This window comes from Lepidothrix coronata, unplaced genomic scaffold (genome assembly GCF_001604755.1).
Source record: "Lepidothrix coronata isolate B3197 unplaced genomic scaffold, Lepidothrix_coronata-1.0 Scaffold92, whole genome shotgun sequence".
Taxonomy (NCBI): Eukaryota; Metazoa; Chordata; class Aves; order Passeriformes; family Pipridae; genus Lepidothrix; species Lepidothrix coronata.
This window is the reverse complement of record NW_016690272.1, coordinates 1,745,348-1,762,771: the sequence shown is the minus strand read 5'-3', so window position 1 is coordinate 1,762,771 and position 17,424 is coordinate 1,745,348. Positions and strand designations below refer to the sequence as shown.

The following is a 17,424-nucleotide window of genomic DNA, read 5'->3' as shown; positions in this document are numbered from 1 at the left end:
ATACTGAGATATTATTTAGGTCTGCTTTGGTATTAATATGGCTCTTTTTATTCCCATCCCAGTCTTTAGCAGGTGACAACATTCTGGTAGGGACCCCAGAAGTTCTGTCTGCATCTCCCACAGGTGAGGTGTTGCTTTTCATCATTGGGAGCTGGGAAGGAAGAAGGAGTGTTTATCCAGGTGTCTCAGGTGAAGGTGATATGGCTATTTATGCATTACCAGCATTTAAATGTTGGTTTGTTCAGGTCCTTAGAGTACAAGAAGCATCACTGAAAGTGTTATAAGATCTGTTACTGCTCTGGGATAGAATTAACTTTACAAAAAAACCCCAAGCATTTACATGTCTGGGAGATACGACACGTGTGCAGCATGTGTGTGTGTGTTTGTGAGGGTGGGAGCCTCGGTCTGGAGAGCATGTGGGGAGAAAAATACAGCGTGGTTTTGTCAGCCAGGAAATACCGGAGCACCGAGTTTGATAGTGAGGGAAACGGTTTTTAATTTTTTTATTATTATTGTTAATATTTCTACTAAGTAAATGTTTTATATAATTTTAGTAAATGCCCATTCCTCAGCCACCTTCCCTTGAGGTGCTGCTGGTGAGGTGAGGGCAGGGTGGTGGGAAATGGGGGGGGCAGCTCCCACCCCCCCTCACAGCCTCCATGAGGGGTTGTACCTCCGGCATGAGGGGATGGTGGAAACACCTGGGACAGGTGAAAACACCTGACCTAAGAGGAAAGCACAAGTGAGCTGGGGCCGGCTGGAGGTGCCAGCCAGGGCTCGGGGCTGTGAGATGAGGGGTTCCTGGGCAGTTGGGTGCCATGCGAGGGAGGGTGCCATGTTCCCTCTGTGAGGGCGGGTGCCACGTCCTTCCATGAGGGCAGGTGCCATGTCTCTCCATGAGTGCGGGTGCCATGTTCCCTGCATGAGGGTGAGTGCCATGTTCCCTCTGTGAGAGCAGGTGCCATGTTCCCTGTGTGAAGGTGAGTGCCATGTTCCCTGTGTGAGGGCAGGTGCCATGTCTCTGCGTGAGAGAGGGTGCCATGTTTGATCCATGAGGGCAGGTGCCATGTCCCTCTGTGAGGGCGGGTGTCACGTTCCCTCCGTGAGGGCAGGTGCCATGTCTCTCCGTGAGGGTGGGTGCTATGTTCCCTCTGTGAGGGCGGGTGCCGTGTCCCTGCGTGAGAGTGGATGCCATGTTCTGTCCAGAAGGGCAAGTACCATGTCCCTCCGTGAGGGCAGGTGCCATGTTCAATCCATGAGGGCAAGTACCATGTCCCTCCGTGAGGGCAGGTGCCATGTTCAATCCATGAGGGCAAGTACCATGTCCCTCCGTGAGGGCAGGTGCCATGTTCCCTCCATGAGGGCAGGTGCCATGTCTCTCTGTGAGCGCGAGTGCCATGTTCCCTCTGTGAGAGCAGGTGCCATGTCCCTCTGTGAGGGCGAGTGCCATGTTCCCTGTGTGAGGGCGGGTGCCATGTTCCTCCGTGAGGGTGGGTGCTATGTTCCCTCTGTGAGGGCGGGTGCCATGTCCCTCCATGAGGGCAGATACCATGTCCCTGCGTGAGAGCGGGTGCCATGTTCTGTCCAAAAGGGCAAGTACCATGTCCCTCCGTGAGGGCAGGTGCCATGTTTCGTCCATGAGGACAGGTGCCGTGTCCCTCCGTGACGGCAGGTGCCATGTTCCATCAATGAGGGCAGGTGCCATGTCTCTCCATGAGTGCGGGTGCCATGTTCCCTGCATGAGGGTGAGTGCCATGTTCCCTGTGTGAGGGTGAGTGCCATGTTCCCTGTGTGAGGGTGAGTGCCATGTTCTCTGTGTGAGGGTGGATGCCATGTTCCATCTGTGAGGGCTGTTTTCCCACAAAGCTGGTGGCGGGTCAAGGGGACTCAATGCTCTGGTATATTTTCACCTGCTGTAATCTCAGCAGGAGCCTTTGCTGTCCTGCGTAAACCTCTGCTTTTGGATCTTAAGAGAAACCTTTGCAGTGGTCAGTAAATCCTATTGCACTTGCTCTAGTTTATGAGATTTCCAGTAGTGCACGGCTTCGGAAATTTGTCACTTGGTGGATCAAACAGCTCTGAGGGCACCGCAGATTTGGGATGAGGGGGGAGAACTCAACTGTCTCCATCTTGTTTAAATGAGCTTCAGGTTCAGTACATTAACGTGCTAATAAGGGAGCCTTGTGTTCCCACAGTGCTCTTACAGGCGTTCTCACACTGCTGACCTGACCTCCTTAATCCTGGCTTTCCTGAAGGAAAAGCTGATCCATCAGGCCTCCTGTACCTAAAATGGGATAAAAAGAAGCAATGGACCTATTTCAACGCTGATGTTTCTCAGTTACCTCAAGCAGCCTTGTTCTTTTTTGTATTCATCGCTTATTTCCCTGGGAAGTGAAAAAAAAAAAAGGGAAAAAACCCTCTAGATGTGAGGGCTCAAATCACTGAAGATGAGAAGCAGCAAAAGGAAATAAAGAGGTCAAACACCTAAGTTAGCTTATGATTAAAAAGAAATTAGTGGGACTATTTTTAATTTGTTTAAATATATTACTTTCCATTAAAAAGGTCTTAATATTTCACTACGTATGAGATGAAGTGTGTCACCAGAGGAAGATTTTTCAGTTTTAGTATCTTTTCTCTTAAAAAATTAGAAGTCCAATGCCAGTGAAGTCACAGATGTGAAACCACTAGGAATGGCAGCAGTGTGGGACTTTACCTGTACAATACATCAGGGTTGCCTTCCAGTCAGGCCAATTTGCAAGAATTCAGGGGAGAAAGATAGAAGCTGTGCGGTAACAGGTACACTAGGGGTAGGTCTGTGGTACCACATAGCCCCCCAAATACTCGACCTCAGAATGTTGTGTAGCTTTGAGAACCAAAACTCTGCATCTCTGCACTCAGACCCATCCCAAGGTGTTGGGTCCCAGACTAAGGAGCTGCTGGGAGCCCTCTTGGGAGGCTGAAGTGCATCTCATATCTGAGTTTAGCTGCCAGAGCTTACGTCTTTTTTTGTTAAATCTGCTAGACTATGGATATTTTCAGGCTGCAGCTGACAGAAATTAGAAAGGATAGTTGTAAACAAAGTTTTGTAATGCCAGAAGTCTATGACAGAGCTTTTTTAATCAGTGCACAAGCTGAACAGTGATCTGACTGTTCTAAGGCTTTCCATGAGACTGCTTGTTTTTCCATTTCTCTTTTCTTTCTTTTGTTAAATGAAGTTCCTTAACAGTCAGTATAGCAACTGGGTGAGTGTCTGCAAACTCACTTATGGGGGAAATCCACCATAATATTTAAAAAAAAAGTAACAAAACATTTGCTTAGGAATTTGTCACAAAATTCCAAAACAATGCAAACACCCTCAGTTTCATGTTTTGCTCCCAGCTGGAAAGCCAGGCCAGAGTCACTGAACATTTCACCAAGTCTTGCTAACCTTCTGAGCTGAGTTGTGAGAAATTGTTCTTGACATCACATGAGCTGGGCCACAAGGCAGGACTAATGTGATATTTGCTGTCGAAGGTTTCCTAGGAAACATGCTACTTAGAGCACTCAGCTCTCCCTGCCACCCTTCCCACATCCTCCAGCTTCACCGGCTCCCACAGGTTTTGCAGAGGGCAGCGATGTCCCCTCTGACCTCCGGGCACCCTCGGCGCAGACCTTCCCAGCCGAGCAGAGAGGGGCTGTGGAGACTTTTGAAGCTCGCTCTCCTAATTGCCCTTTTTTTTTTATGATTTATCCCTTTCCCTCTTTTTTTTTTTTTTTTCCCCCCAGCAGTCTGCAGTGGAAGAAGTGAGAGAAACTAAGCTACATCCTGGAAGACTGGAGGTGGAAAGAAGGAAGTTTTAGCCTTCCCAGCAACCTTAAACTTTCCTACCAAAGGGGAACTGGTGGAAAAAGGTTAGGAAAATCAGCAGATAACTTACAACTTTACTTGCCACAGGGCTCCTCATATTTTGCCTGCAGTTTGCAATGCAGTAGCTATTGTGGTACATTACCTGTAGGGATTTTTCAGTGCAATGGAGCTCCCCAATTCATTCCCATAATTTCACCTGGTGGCTGTAGGTGCTGTCCTTGACATCAGACCCACATAAATGATTCCTGTCATTCAGGCCAAACTTTTCAGCTTGGCCATTTGGAGCATCAGGATGGTTCCCATGGAGGATGAGATGAATGGAGTCGGTTCACACATGTTAACCAAATGCAAATCCATAGATGGAAACCCATGGTCAGCTTTTTCCAATGCTATTTTCAGAACTTCCACAAAAGACTGTGCTGTGATTATATGTATTCATGATATGTATATCATGTATTCAGCTCAAACAATATTTGAATGATGCATTTAGAATTCTTCCTAAAAAAGGACCATGCTTCTGTAAACTGCACCATATTTGTAAAAGAGGGGAAAAAACCTCTAGCTTGCTTTTCCTTTCTTCCTCTCTTTCTTTTTAATCTATCATTTCATAAGGCTGTTAGAATTGGTGTTAATGCTACATTACACACAGACACACTTCTACATAATCATATGCATTTGCCTGTATTCCATACATAAACAACCCTATGGAATCCCAACTCTTCATTGTTAAGTTTGTCTCCATATTTTTCAAAGCAAAGCAGCTCTGGGTGTCAAATAGTTGCTTTTTTCACTCTCTTTCACTGGCCTTTACAGCAAATACAGCCAAAAAAATAATGCATTGAGAGTTTTGTGGGTTGGGTGGGTTTTTTGTTTTGGTTTGGGAATTTTTGTTTGTTTTGTTGTTACTGGTTTTCTTTGGTTTTTTTTTTGTTTTTATTTTTGATTTCTGGTGGTTGGTTGGAGTTTTTTGTATATCTTTATTTATTATTGTAAAGAAATATATTATTGTTTATTTATGTGTATTTTATTTTGTTTGTATATTTTATTTTGTTTTGTTTTATCTTTCCTACCTGGCCATTTATAACTACCTATTTTCCCTCATGTCTCTTTCACTGGTGAAAAAAAACAACAAACATTTTTTTGACTGTCATTAAGTGTCCTTCACATTGCCAATATTGATTTCCCCAGCCCCTTGGAGGCCAAGAGTGTCACCTCCATGATGCTCCCTGAAGCCACTGACTTGGAAAACAGGAGTGCTAAGGTTGCTGTTGCCAGACATTGGTTTCCCACATGGTAGGACTTAAGACAAGTAGCCTTAAGTCACTGGACTGATTAATTTCTCTCCGTGATGCCATTCACTTCACCTTACCATGTTTGTGTAGTGAAGCTGTTTGGCCAACATGCCCTATGGGCCTTGTCTTAGTAATGAAAGTGCAGAGGGTGGAAAAGAAATTCCATTCTGGATCGTTTGGCTCTATCTTCAGTTTCTGATGGCATCCAAAAGATTGGGCTGGCTTTTGGGCTGGCTTTTCAGTGTGCCTTCAGGTTCAGAAGAGCAGCATCTCCTAGGCCCTGCAAAGCCAGTGGGGCTTCACCTGCGTAAATCTGGGCAGAACTGGGGTCTTTGTGGCCAGGGAAGGAACACCAGTAATACTCTTCTCTTTCTGTTCAAATCCAGGAAAGTTTCTTCCAAGCATTAAGACCGTGATGTGAGTCAGCTTCAGAGAAACAGCATCAGATCACCTGAGAATCAGCATGCAAGCCTCAGGTCTGTACCAATCTCTCATATCAGTATTTTTCATTGCAGAGTCAGGATTTCCTTGCGTGGAATCCTGGTGGTGGATTTGCAAATCAACCTCTACCTGTGAGATACCATCATGAAACCACATTGCTCACGGAAGGCAGAACTTTTCTGAATTGTGACAGAATGCCCAACACATGAGATTCTGGAGGGCCACCCAGACAATTTGTTGGTTTCAAAGCACTTTCAGAATGTCAGTCCTCATGGCACCACATAAAATATGTGTCAGGGGCTATTGTTAAACCCCATTGCCAGCTGAGGAAGGGAGGAAAGGAGATTACAAAACCACAACTTGAGTTATTGTTGGAGGCAGGACTGGAACTCGGGATTTCCTGGGCAGATTACCACCCTTCACTTCTCCCTCCGCTGGTATAATTAGCAGTGTCCTGGATCTCTCTAATTCCCATGCAAGAACACATCTGAATGCATTTTTCTTTGAAATTGTCCATCTTAGGGTCATTTCTGTTGTGCAGTTCTGGCTGTTAATGATCTGTTTTCTGCAGCGAAATGCTCACTAGTACACTGTAAATCATGAAGACGTGTAAAGACATCCATTTGTGACTACTGATTTAATCTCTCTGGATTTCTGGAATTGGCTACCTGTAAAACTTTGGGAGCCAGGTCTTGAAAAAACCAGTCCTTTGTGTGTCTTTTAATATTTTTGTTCTTGGCTGGTAGCCATTCAGACGGATGTCTTACATCCTTGAGATGAACTTAGTGCAGTCCTCATTGACCTAGCAAGCCGTTTTTTCCCTGACGACAAGCTGGGATCACATTTTGTAATGACTGCTGCAAGATTGTCTTGTTAGGGAAAGGGCTAAGGTGGGATCGTCTTTAATGACAATGAAAGCACCTCATAAAACCTGATTCCTTGGTTTTACAGGCATGGCTCTGGAATTTTAGCCGATGCAGACTTAGTGAATCAGTCAGTCAAAAATTATATCAGTTGAAGTATAATGTTCATGGCAGTCCAAAAAACCTGAACATGTAGGTGATTTGGAGGGCATTTTGTTAACTCTTTAATTGGTCGTTTGAGTGCTGGAGGCAGTAGCTAATTGCCTGTAGGTCAGAGTAGTCCTAGAGCTTAGGTAAATGTATATTGTCATATGTCACATTTTCATATGGCTCCTTTGCACAGGTTGGTAAAAATGATTGCTGCATAATTAAAATTAAGACAAGGTGGGAAAAGTGATTCAATTAAACCCCTGAAGCCATTGCACAAATTATGTGAAGTACCAAAAACTAATGAATAGTTAAAACTAGTTTTATCTTTTTACTCTTCATTCTTGAATCCTGAGGGTATCAAAATGGCGATTGAATCTCTCTCAAAGTTCTCAGAGGTGAGTTTTTGGGTGGGCAGTGCAAGTATGAGTCAGCTCAGAGGAATCCAGGCCTTTTAAAATACCAGCACACAGAAACTTTGTTACCTAGTTGTTTTGAATTGAAAAGAACCAGACCTTATGCACAAGAGACCTTTTGGTTTCTCCACCAGCCCAGAATTATTTTGAAAACATCTGCAATATTTCACTCTGCATGCAGCAGGTATTATATACCAGGGAGGGTGATGACAGTAAAAATAAATGAGATATGTTATAACCAAAACATCCCAAGTTTTACATCATACATTTCACAACCTTAGCAAGCATCCTGCGCTTTGACTTGAAGGCTGAAGGCGTGTGGTAGTTTTACAAATGTCTATTAGTATTAACAAATATGTTCCATTATTAGACAGTGTGCCACTGCCCCAACCTCCCGGTGCAAGAGGTGAGTTAATATGGCTTATAAAATACAGGAGTGCTGCAGGCACAGGCTGTGGAAATCAGAGCCCTGGCTGAGCAGGAGGTCTCTTTACATTTCGTGGGACAGCTTACTAGAGGCCTGAACATGGGCATAAAAGCTGCCTCCCAGCTCAGGCTTTTTATGGTTCCTGTCCTTTCCCAGAGCAATACAACTTTAGGAGCTTTAGAGCAACGAGGTCTGCACCTTTGGAGACTGGCAGTGTGCTAATTCTGGCTGGGTTTAAAATGAGAAAATTAAGATATGTATGTATGCGCTGTCCCTGAGATTTTTAACAGAATGTTTTAGTGGCTGAAAGTAGCAGGACGCTGAGAGTTGTGCTCTTCCACAGTTGCTGTTTTTTGGGGGTTTTTTTGCATGGCTCTTTGCTGTTAGCTGTAAACCTCCATTTCTGGGACACAGAGTGTTTCTTGGCCAGGTTTGCCAGGATTGTGAGTGTTTGCACAGAGAGGACCCGATACATGGAAACTGGACAAAACAGCACACCTCACGAGGAAATAAAAAAGTCTTGTTTCTCTTCATTAGAACAGATACTTCCCTGGAAGATGTTTAAAATATGCCCTAGTAGAGTGTCTCCAGCCATCCAAGTAGAGGTGTCTGTAGACATTTCCCCTTGCAGAGGGATTTATGGTATAAATGAGGGACACTTTTTATGCTTCCATCTCTTTGGAAGTTATTCTCGCGCTGCATTTGAAAGTAACAGTTAAAAAACCTGTTCTGATGCTTATCCAAACTTAATCAGAAATCTTAAATAGAACTAATTATTGTCACAGGTAGCATGTTCATCTAAGTACTGACTTTATCATGCAAAAAAAAAAATCCCTGCTGAAGACCAGGGTGATTCAGGGAATAGTAGGTTATGGAAACATGATGATGTCAACTCACTAGATGAGCCCTTCATTAATGAGTAAAGCTTCTGTAGGTAGAAAAAATAAACCTTCCTAAAGATTTCTGTGGATCAAAACCCCAAGAGATGAGAGCAGAGTAGAGAAGAAGGAGAAAACTGAAACATAGGAGGTGTTCAAATCACGTGAGCCCTCTGCTTTCCCATGCTTCCTGGTGGAAAAGCAAACAGCCAGACTTTGTCAGGAGTGTCCTAAAAAGTCAAAATTGTGAGGGGACACATTGCAGTCTCCCCCCAAAATATTTTCTTCAGTCTTTTTTTGGTGTGTGTTCAGCCTAGACTGCTGGTAATCAGAGGCAAAATTTCCAGTGCCTGTGATTCAAGAAAAACACTGCTTGTGTGATTAAATGGGGTGCTTTTTCTGAAGCCTTTTCTGTATAGTCTTGGCCTGAGACCACCCAAATGCCCGGTAAAGTACTGCATGAGACAAGCCAAAATTTTCCTTCCATTCCAAAGGCGTAAGCAACAGGCTACAATTGCTTTTATAAATGCAGATTGGGAGTTTTAGGAGGCTACCAACAAAAGCCAGGTTATGGTATGGGCTGTTGTGGATTGCACCAAGAGAGCGCTGAAATTCCTGCTCTGCGTACAGGAATGTGGAAATGACCCAGGAGTGTTTGGGATGCCTTTGTGGATTTCATGTATTATATATAGTATTGTATTACATTTATAGAGATGTATATGGCAATACCATACAGGACTAGTATGAGACATAAAAGTTGTTATGTGACAGATTCACAATTTTTCCTCTGTGTATAGAGAGTGATTCAAGGTCATGGCACCAAATTCATCTTTCCAAAGGGCCTCATTTCACTGCCTACGGAAGACTTGGACCAGTGTCCTGTATTTACTATAAAAATACATATTTAAATATATTAAAAAAACCCCAGCAGTATTTTGATCTGTTAATATGGACCTTTTCAAAGAAAAGCGCAAGCTATTGCCACCAGCCTGGTCCATTCCCATAGCCTGCAAATAGCAAGTGTGTGCAAAGAGTTTAAAACTTGGATTGAGGATGCAGCCAGGGTTGCTGGTGGAGGAGCCAGGAGCACAACCCCTGCCTGCTGGGCTTTGTGGAGAAGACCTACACAATCAAAGCTGTGGAAGGTAAAGGAATGCATTGGGGCTTTGGAGAAATTCTTTTAAAAGCCTCTGGGATTTTGAAGACTAGTGAGAAAGGCTTTCCCTAGACTTTCTGGAAAGTGAGTCACTGGTGGGTTCCCCTGGGAACTGAGGGAGGCAGCAGGAAGATGGTAATGGCCTGTTAAACTTGATAGGACGTGCTTTGGTGGTGGGTGGTGGGACCATGGCATTTCCAAGTGTTTTCATGAGCAGGCAGCAGAAGGACGTGCACATTGTACTTCCTTTGGGGTACATTTTCCATGCAGCGAGGTAGGGATGACAAGGCAGCTGCCTTCTCCCAGAGAGCCTGGAAGCACTGAATTTCCCTCTGGAGTTGCACTCCTCTTGATGTGCATCGGTAGTTTAATGGTATTGTCTTGTAAAGAGGAGGTTTTAAAAGATGTTTTTAATACATGAGACAAACTTATTACCAGTGAGTCTGAGGACTCCCCATCCTTGTGTTAGCTCAGGGAGGCACAACCCTTGCTCACAATACCTCGTGTGCAAGGACCAAAAGCATAGACTGTTTGAAGCAACAGTTCTTGTCTCAGCCCCAAAAAAGGCAGGGATATGAGATATTCCTTTGGCAGTGTGGTTGCCTGGGGATGCATCTGGAACGGAAGGTCTGCTTTGCCATGAGCAGAGCTATTACAGTGCTGTTACAGCCTTTCCAAGAGGATAAAGTTCTTTGGGTGTTCCCACCTTCTCCTGGCTTACACATACGATGACAACATGGCTAAAAAGACCCTGCTGGATGCCCAGAAAGGGACAAAGTTGGTAATGATCAGCGTGCAAAGAAGGATTAGACATGAACAGAATTGGATTGATTGCTTTGGACAACTTTACGACCTTTGTTTTCCTTCCTAAATTTTTTGTGGGTTGTTTTTTAGTAAAATAAATCACAGCACTATGCAACCCCCCTGTAATGTCACTGTATTTTTGGTGGCCCACAATTAGCCTTGATAACCCAAAGGATGGAGACGAGCATATGTCATGGGTGGAGTCAGGAATAATGTGCATCTTTGTGTCTTTTGACGTATGACAGATTTCTTCAGTCAGATGCAGGCCTGGCTGAATTCAGCCACCTTGGCCTGGATATTATCCATGTGGCTAAAATTGCCAGTCCATTTACCCTGGAAATTATTACAGTGGTGCATTGCCAAATGCACAGTTGCATTGTTCCTGTGCTTCGTGCTGTTGGGTGTTAAATGTACCTCTGAGCCTTAAGCAAGTCTAGATTGAGTGTTTTTTGTTTACAAAAAACATTGGGGGGTGTGTGTTGAATCTTTCAGTGTTCTTTCAAAATCTACCAAAACCTTTGTCATTTACTTCTAGATTAGGTAGTTATGACTGAAAGGATAAGAAGGAAGTAAAAAGGCTTTGTAAGAGTTCAGATGATGGATCACTTGAATTTATAGTGGGAAATCTGCTTCAGTGAAGGCTGGAGTAGGAGCTAGAGTGGGAGCCAGAAAATTCTCCACTCAGCCAGAGATCAGTGACTAACCCAAGTTTGTGAGCCATAAAATGAGCAGAGTGCTGAGATCTTAGATAGGTGCTGATGATAAGTGTCCTGATGTGGAGATGAGGGTTCTCCTATCCTTATCCACAACAACTGTTTGCATGGGAATACATAGAGAGAGACTTTGCTATGCTAAAAAAACACTGAATGCTGGGACTGTCCTGGCTGGGATTGTGTGAGTCCCTCTTTAAAGGATGAACATGCTCAGGTATCCCTGAAAAGCAGCCATTTGGGACATCTTGTCTTCTGGAAAGCTGTCAGGATCTCCATGCTTAAGAGGCATCCCAAGCTGAGGAGGAGATGTTTGTTTTCCAATTAGCTCTCATCTAAGGAATAGACCTAAAAGAATCAGCCCTCCTTTAGGAAAATTAACTGCAAATGACAAATTCTTCGCTGTTGTTCCCTAAGCAGGGAGGTTCTTTCTGTCAGGGTCACCCATTGTGCAATAAAAGTTCTCTTACAATTCCATGAGGAGATAGTCTTATGTCTCCATGGGGAAAGGTTCATCTCTCTATGTGATTCTTCTTTCAGGTAGGATAAGGAAAGCAATTGCAAGGATTAAAGAGTCACAGCTCTCCTGAAGGAAGCAGGACAGCAGCCCTCCCTGGGAACCAGCACTGCCCATCAGGGAGAAACTCTGTTCTTGTCATACACACCACACATTTCACTGTGCAAAGGTTGAGCATAATACAAACCTACATCTTAGTCAATAAAACCTGCACACAGAGAAGAAATATTATGCCCTTTCTTGTTTGTTTTGCAGAAGAGAACAGAGGCTAGCTGGCACTAAGAGAAATCTATTTTTTCTTTTCGTTTTTGGCTTTCACTGCCATTTTTCCTCTGTGGAAAGAGGGAGACATTCTGGCTATAGTTGCATCTGTTTTCACTATTACCAAGAACAAAACTCCCATTTTCCAACTGAACTTAAAGTCCAGTTTCCTTCAATAATTCCTGAATCTTTCTCACATGATCAGCTCTTGTCATGATGAGCATGAGAAGGAAACCAGGAAGGGCAGTGCAGCTTTCCAAAGCAAGATCTTTAAGGCTCTTTCCTGGAAGTCTCACAAATCCGGGGCAAGGTTTATTACAAGGTTAAATTACAAAATTACATGGCTCTAGATGACTGGTCTGTTCCATGCTGCCAGCTCCCGAAGCCTGAAAGGCTCTTTGTTAAGGCAACCACTAAGCCTGGTGGTAGCTTGCAAACCAAAATAATCCCACTGCTCTCTTGCATGGATTCACCCTTGGCTCGTGGCAGTTGACAGTCAGGGTGCATGTGGCCAAGTGTGTTTGAAACAGTGCAAATGGTAGACGTAATATAATGTGCCTTTTCACCCCATTTTCTTCCTACTTGCTTTCTTCCATTTCCCAGCACAACAGCATTTTTTTAGCCCCCTTTTCCTCTCCATCTGGCGTTTGCCTCCTTCCTCTTTCCTAGCAACCCACAAATGTTTGCTGCTGTCTTGGTGTTTGATAAACAGGGGCTAATCTTGAAGGAGCACATCCACCCTGCTGGCCATGCAGGAGGAAGTGGTGGTTTTCCTCAGAGCACTCCTCTGGCAGCAAGACCCCACTCCCCACCTTCCCCTTCCACCCCTTCTCCTGCATCCCCATACCCAGAGTGAGCCCTGGGCATGGGGGCCAGAGAGGTCCCCGCTGAGCAAAGCTGATTAGATTCTGTTCAAAATGAAAAATGTGATCGATCAGATGGATCAGACAGAAGATAGATTGATTATTCTTCCTTTTTTTTACTTGAGTAGCTTGAAATTTTAATAGTAAATTGAATTTTTAATAATTGTAATACTTTTTAATTTGTTAGTTTTAGACTGGCCGAAGGTAAATATCTACAATTGCTTTGTTCCAACTGGACACTTGGTATTGTTTATTTTTAGAATGAAACACTGTACATGCTCTTCCAGCCCAAATGTGAGCGTCCTTTCTGAAATTTTCTTTCTAGAGTGAACACCCCCATAATAGTCATTGCTGAACTGTTTGCAGTAGACAAACACAAAAGGGCTGCAAATGCAGCCAGAGATAGAAATCAAAAGAAAGATTCTCAAAAATGTTTGGCACTGTTTGCTCACCTTTGCAATATACATCCTGCCCCTCTTCTTAAAATACTTTATTTTTTTAGTGTAGCTGGGTGAGCTGGTATTTCTTCTGCTCAAGCTGTCTCTAAACTTATATTTCCAACAGTGGCAGCAGATTATGAGACGATACTTATAGAAATGACATTATATCATTTGTTAAAATACCCATCCTGAAAGGCAAAATCTGCAGAAATTATAGGACTAAGAGGCCTCCTTAGAGAGGCAGAAACTATTTTAACTCGTTATTTTTAGAGCTCTGCAAATCACATATTTTTCTCTTCACTGGCAATTCAAAAAAAAAAAATTGGAAATTGTAATAAGTTTTAAAAAAAAAGAATCCTTCACAACTTTTTTTTTTCGGTAAAATGGAAAGTTGAAATATGTCATTTGTGGGCAAATGAGATGCTTCACTTTAATTTCACCACTTTTTTTAGTTCCTTTTCTTAGAAGAAAAAAATTAGTCACAGAATGGTCTATTGTGGGCTGGCTGCTCATGTGGATGGGATGGGGGTTCTTGGCCAGGACACCTGTCCTGGAGCACCAACGGTGACATGGACACATGGACAAATAAAGGTGTCCTTAGTTGGCTGATCCATGTGCCTGTGTGCCTGTGGACCTTGCTCCCACCTCCACCACGTGCCACAATTTGTGCAAGATTAAACAAAGAGATTTGACCTGGAATATTTCAGAGGAATAATGCTGATATCTCCCTGATTGTCTGCATTATCCTCAGTTTCTTGAATTAGCCTATTAAGTCAATTGCCAGGGTGGGAATCGCTGTGTTGAGCTGTGTGGGGAGGGGTGGATCACCCACCTATGGAGCACCCTATGGATGCTGCCCTCCCATCCTTCCTGGTGCTCTGCCCACCAGCGCCTGGGGGAGTCATGGGAGCGGCTGTTTCCAGCGAGGAGATGGTGCTGTGGACAGAGCAAACAGCTCTGAAAGTTTCTGGTATCGAGAGAGGTTGAGCGCTGATTTCATTTTTATGGAAAGGATTTTGAAGAGGGTCCTGATTGGTGATAATCAGCCACTAAAAACTGATGGGTAAGGAAGAGGTGGGTGGAAAAAAAAGAGTAATAGTGGTGCAGTAATTCCACGTGGACTCAGGAGGAACTGACATTCAGTGCAGCACAAAATTTGTCAGGATTTGCTTTGTCTAATGCAGGATTTATAAACAAGAATGCTGCTCACTAGGGACAGGTCTAGCAAAAATAAAAGGTTTGGGGCAATGAGTGAAGATGTTTGCACTGTGAAGCAGAGGGACAGGAGATCTGGGGAGGGTTAGATGACCAGTGGGGATTGATATGATATTCTGGGAGAAGAATTATGTTTCCTGGGTGTCTTATGGGCAGCTGGTTCACTGGGGTCCCACAGGATCTCACACAGGGAGATTGCCATGGGGAACTAATGATCTTGTGGTCTCACACTCATGGGGCAGTGTCAGAGAGCACCTTCACGTGCCAGACACTCTGCTCACAAGCAGATGTCCCAGAAGATAGAGTCCTGAGCTTTGTCCAGCTCAGGCAAGGACTGTTTCAATATTCATTGTCAGTAAAGAACATTAATGCTTCTGTTCCCTTTTTCCTTTCTTCTTTTTTAATGAGAAAGATCTCAGTCGGAGAAACTTGTTTTTCAGACATCTCACTTCCAAAACTTTTTCCTCAGAATGATTCAACCTGCAATTTAAGAGTTTTTGTTTAATTACATTTTTAAACTTCCCGCCCCTAATTGCTCTAATTTTTTTTATTAACACATAAATATGCTACTATTTGGGGCACAAACAGACAGAGATTACAATTAACAGAATAATTACACTCTTTTTGTCAGTGTAACCTCATGGTACAGAAAGTATTACAAATCCATTTTAAAACATATTAAATGTTCATATTAATGAGGATAATAGAGAACAAGTACCAGCAAACTAAATATTGTTAATGATTTTGAGCTATTAAATTCATTACCATTTCCTTTCATAATAAAGTGGTTACTTGCTAATTAGACCTTTTTTAACTCAACATTATTGAATTCATTACATTGTGTGCAGTTAACCCTTGAAGATCTGCCTGGGTGTGCAGATGCAATTAAAAAATAATTTCAAGAGCGTCTGAAGCCGATACACTGTTCACAATCCCGCTTGTATTTTTGACAGTAGCTCCATGTACTTTTCTCCTGGTACATTTTCTTGACACATCATGCCCAGCAGCTCCTTAGCTGTCACAGCAGCTCCAGCAACACGCGCGATGGAAACATGCTGTATTCATTTCATTTAATAGCGTTTAATGTTAAAACTAAAGTAGAACCCACTTGCTTGGCCAGGGAAAAAATTATCCATCAGCACACTAAATGGTTGACGTCAACGAGCTGCTCTTCTCCGAGTGAAATCTGCTGAGAGTTGGGATGATTTACCTCTTCCTCCTACGGAGACGGATACGCTTGTGCCTATCTGGGTATCTGGTCTTTCTCTGCAGCCCTAGATGGAAATCTCATCCCTGCTAGAGTTCATGTCAAAATTTCTCTTGATTTCGAGGTATCCCTGAACTCATCTTTCAGCAGCTCTGAGGGTTTGCTCCCCACTTGGGAATGGGGTACACGTTCACCATGCCTGTATCTTATCCTGCATATCTGATTGCTGGAGAGGGCACTCCTGGGGACTAATCAGAGGGCTGCTTTGCTTCTCCTTCTTCTTCCAGTTCTCACTTATTCAAAGGAGGGAGAGAACAGAGCCTTCATCTCTTAACTTCTTTCTTTTTTCACCGTGAAGTTTTTTTTTGCTTCTCAAAAAACCCCAAAACACAAGCAACACCCCCTCACACCAACCACTTTGAAGTTATAGGTGCTTATATAACACAAGAATACTTATTCTGCAAATCCCTGGGGTTGGTGCCTTGCCTGGTTGTGGCACAGCAACATGGAAGGAAGGGGGTAATAATTTCTGAGTGGAAAATACCATTTTTGGAGCAACTGTGCCGTGGCAGCAGCGGCTGCCGCAGCACCGGCCGCACTGGCAGCCAGGCGTGTGCCGCTCGGGTTGTGTGCCGTAAGCAGCCCCACTGAGGAATAATTTTACTTGGGTAGGAAAGGCTTCCTGACACTTATTGCTGCTGTACCTGATGGCTGGAAGCTGGGCTGATGGATACCCTGCAGATCCAACAGATAACAGATTAGATATGCAGGTCCTGTTTGGCTCTGGAGAAACACTGTGCCGCTCCTCAGCTCCGGCCGCCCTCCTCCTGCCAACACGGAGCCGCGTCTCGCTGTGGGTGAGATATGGGGGTGCAGCTCTGGACCCACCAGTGGGGCCCCTGCTCCTTCTCCTGGCTCAGGCACCGCAGCTGCACCGCAATATATAACAACAATAACCCCACATATTTGTAACCTCTGTTTTATTTAAAACCAGGTCCCGTTCACCTGTAAACAGCGAGGGTATAAATGTGCCTCACCGATCACGTTGGACTATTGTATTATACAGTCTATTGAGTGTTTTTGGCAGGCACGAACCCCTGTGCTACTGTGTCCTTATTTTATTATTGTTTTGAGGGTAGAGCTGTGTGATTATCCATTCTTGCTTCAGGCATAGCAAGCCATCTGGAATGCTTATTAAACCCACAGGCAGATCAGAAGGATATAACTCTGATGATGTACATGTACATGGGCTGTACTACATCATCAGAGCATTGCTCCTCTGATGATGTAGTACACATTAGTGGGCCTAGATAATGGATTAGAACTAGCAGAGTGAAAGTTAGACTTTTTGAAGGATGGATATGGTGAGGTTTTTTTCTCCCTCTGGGTAACTGCTGGCATAAGATGTGGAAAGGAAAATTTAAAAGTGAGCCAAGGAGGCTTCAAAACTTGTAAGTGCTTAGCTTGTCAATGGGGAGGGACAAGTGGTGATCAAGAGGCTTAAGGAGACAGCTTTGAAACCCTGAATCATTGCAAAGAGGTCATATGTACTTGTCTGCTCCAGTGAAAAGGGACATGGAATGTGTCCAGAAATAATGCTGCCTCTCCAATCCTCCTTTGGCTGGTCATCAGGGAGTGGGTTTTTGGTAGGACTTTGGCTTTTCATCGTACTTCAGTCCCACATCAAAAACCCAACACCCTGTGTTATGACACATAGAACTAGTTTTTCAGCAGTTTCCAAATTTATGCTCATCACATATTTGCAAGTACTATTTAGAAATAAGCTTTTCAAATGAACGAGGGATCTGATCAGCTTTCAAACTAGCCATGTGTCTTCTTTTCTCAGTATGAAAAGAAAATCAACATCAGTAAAAAAGAAAAACAATCTGGGCACTACGTATGGGCTGTAGGTGAAGGAAGGAATAACTATTTGCATCTCT

At 43.7% G+C, this 17,424-nt stretch overlaps 1 long non-coding RNA gene across 2 annotated transcripts in view; it reads left to right on the top strand.

Moving 5' to 3' along the window:
* The first annotated feature begins 906 nt into the window (after window positions 1-906).
* The window catches only part of LOC108500686, a 46,721-nt gene continuing 30,203 nt past the window's right edge, over window positions 907-17,424 (top strand). Inside the window, exons 1-2 of one of the 2 annotated variants that reach the window (XR_001875958.1) lie at window positions 907-980; window positions 5,526-5,615. This is a non-coding gene — a long non-coding RNA (uncharacterized LOC108500686). Of the gene's footprint in view, window positions 981-3,774; window positions 3,892-5,525; window positions 5,616-17,424 lie in introns of those variants that run through there. The other variant, XR_001875957.1, reaches the window with a different exon arrangement.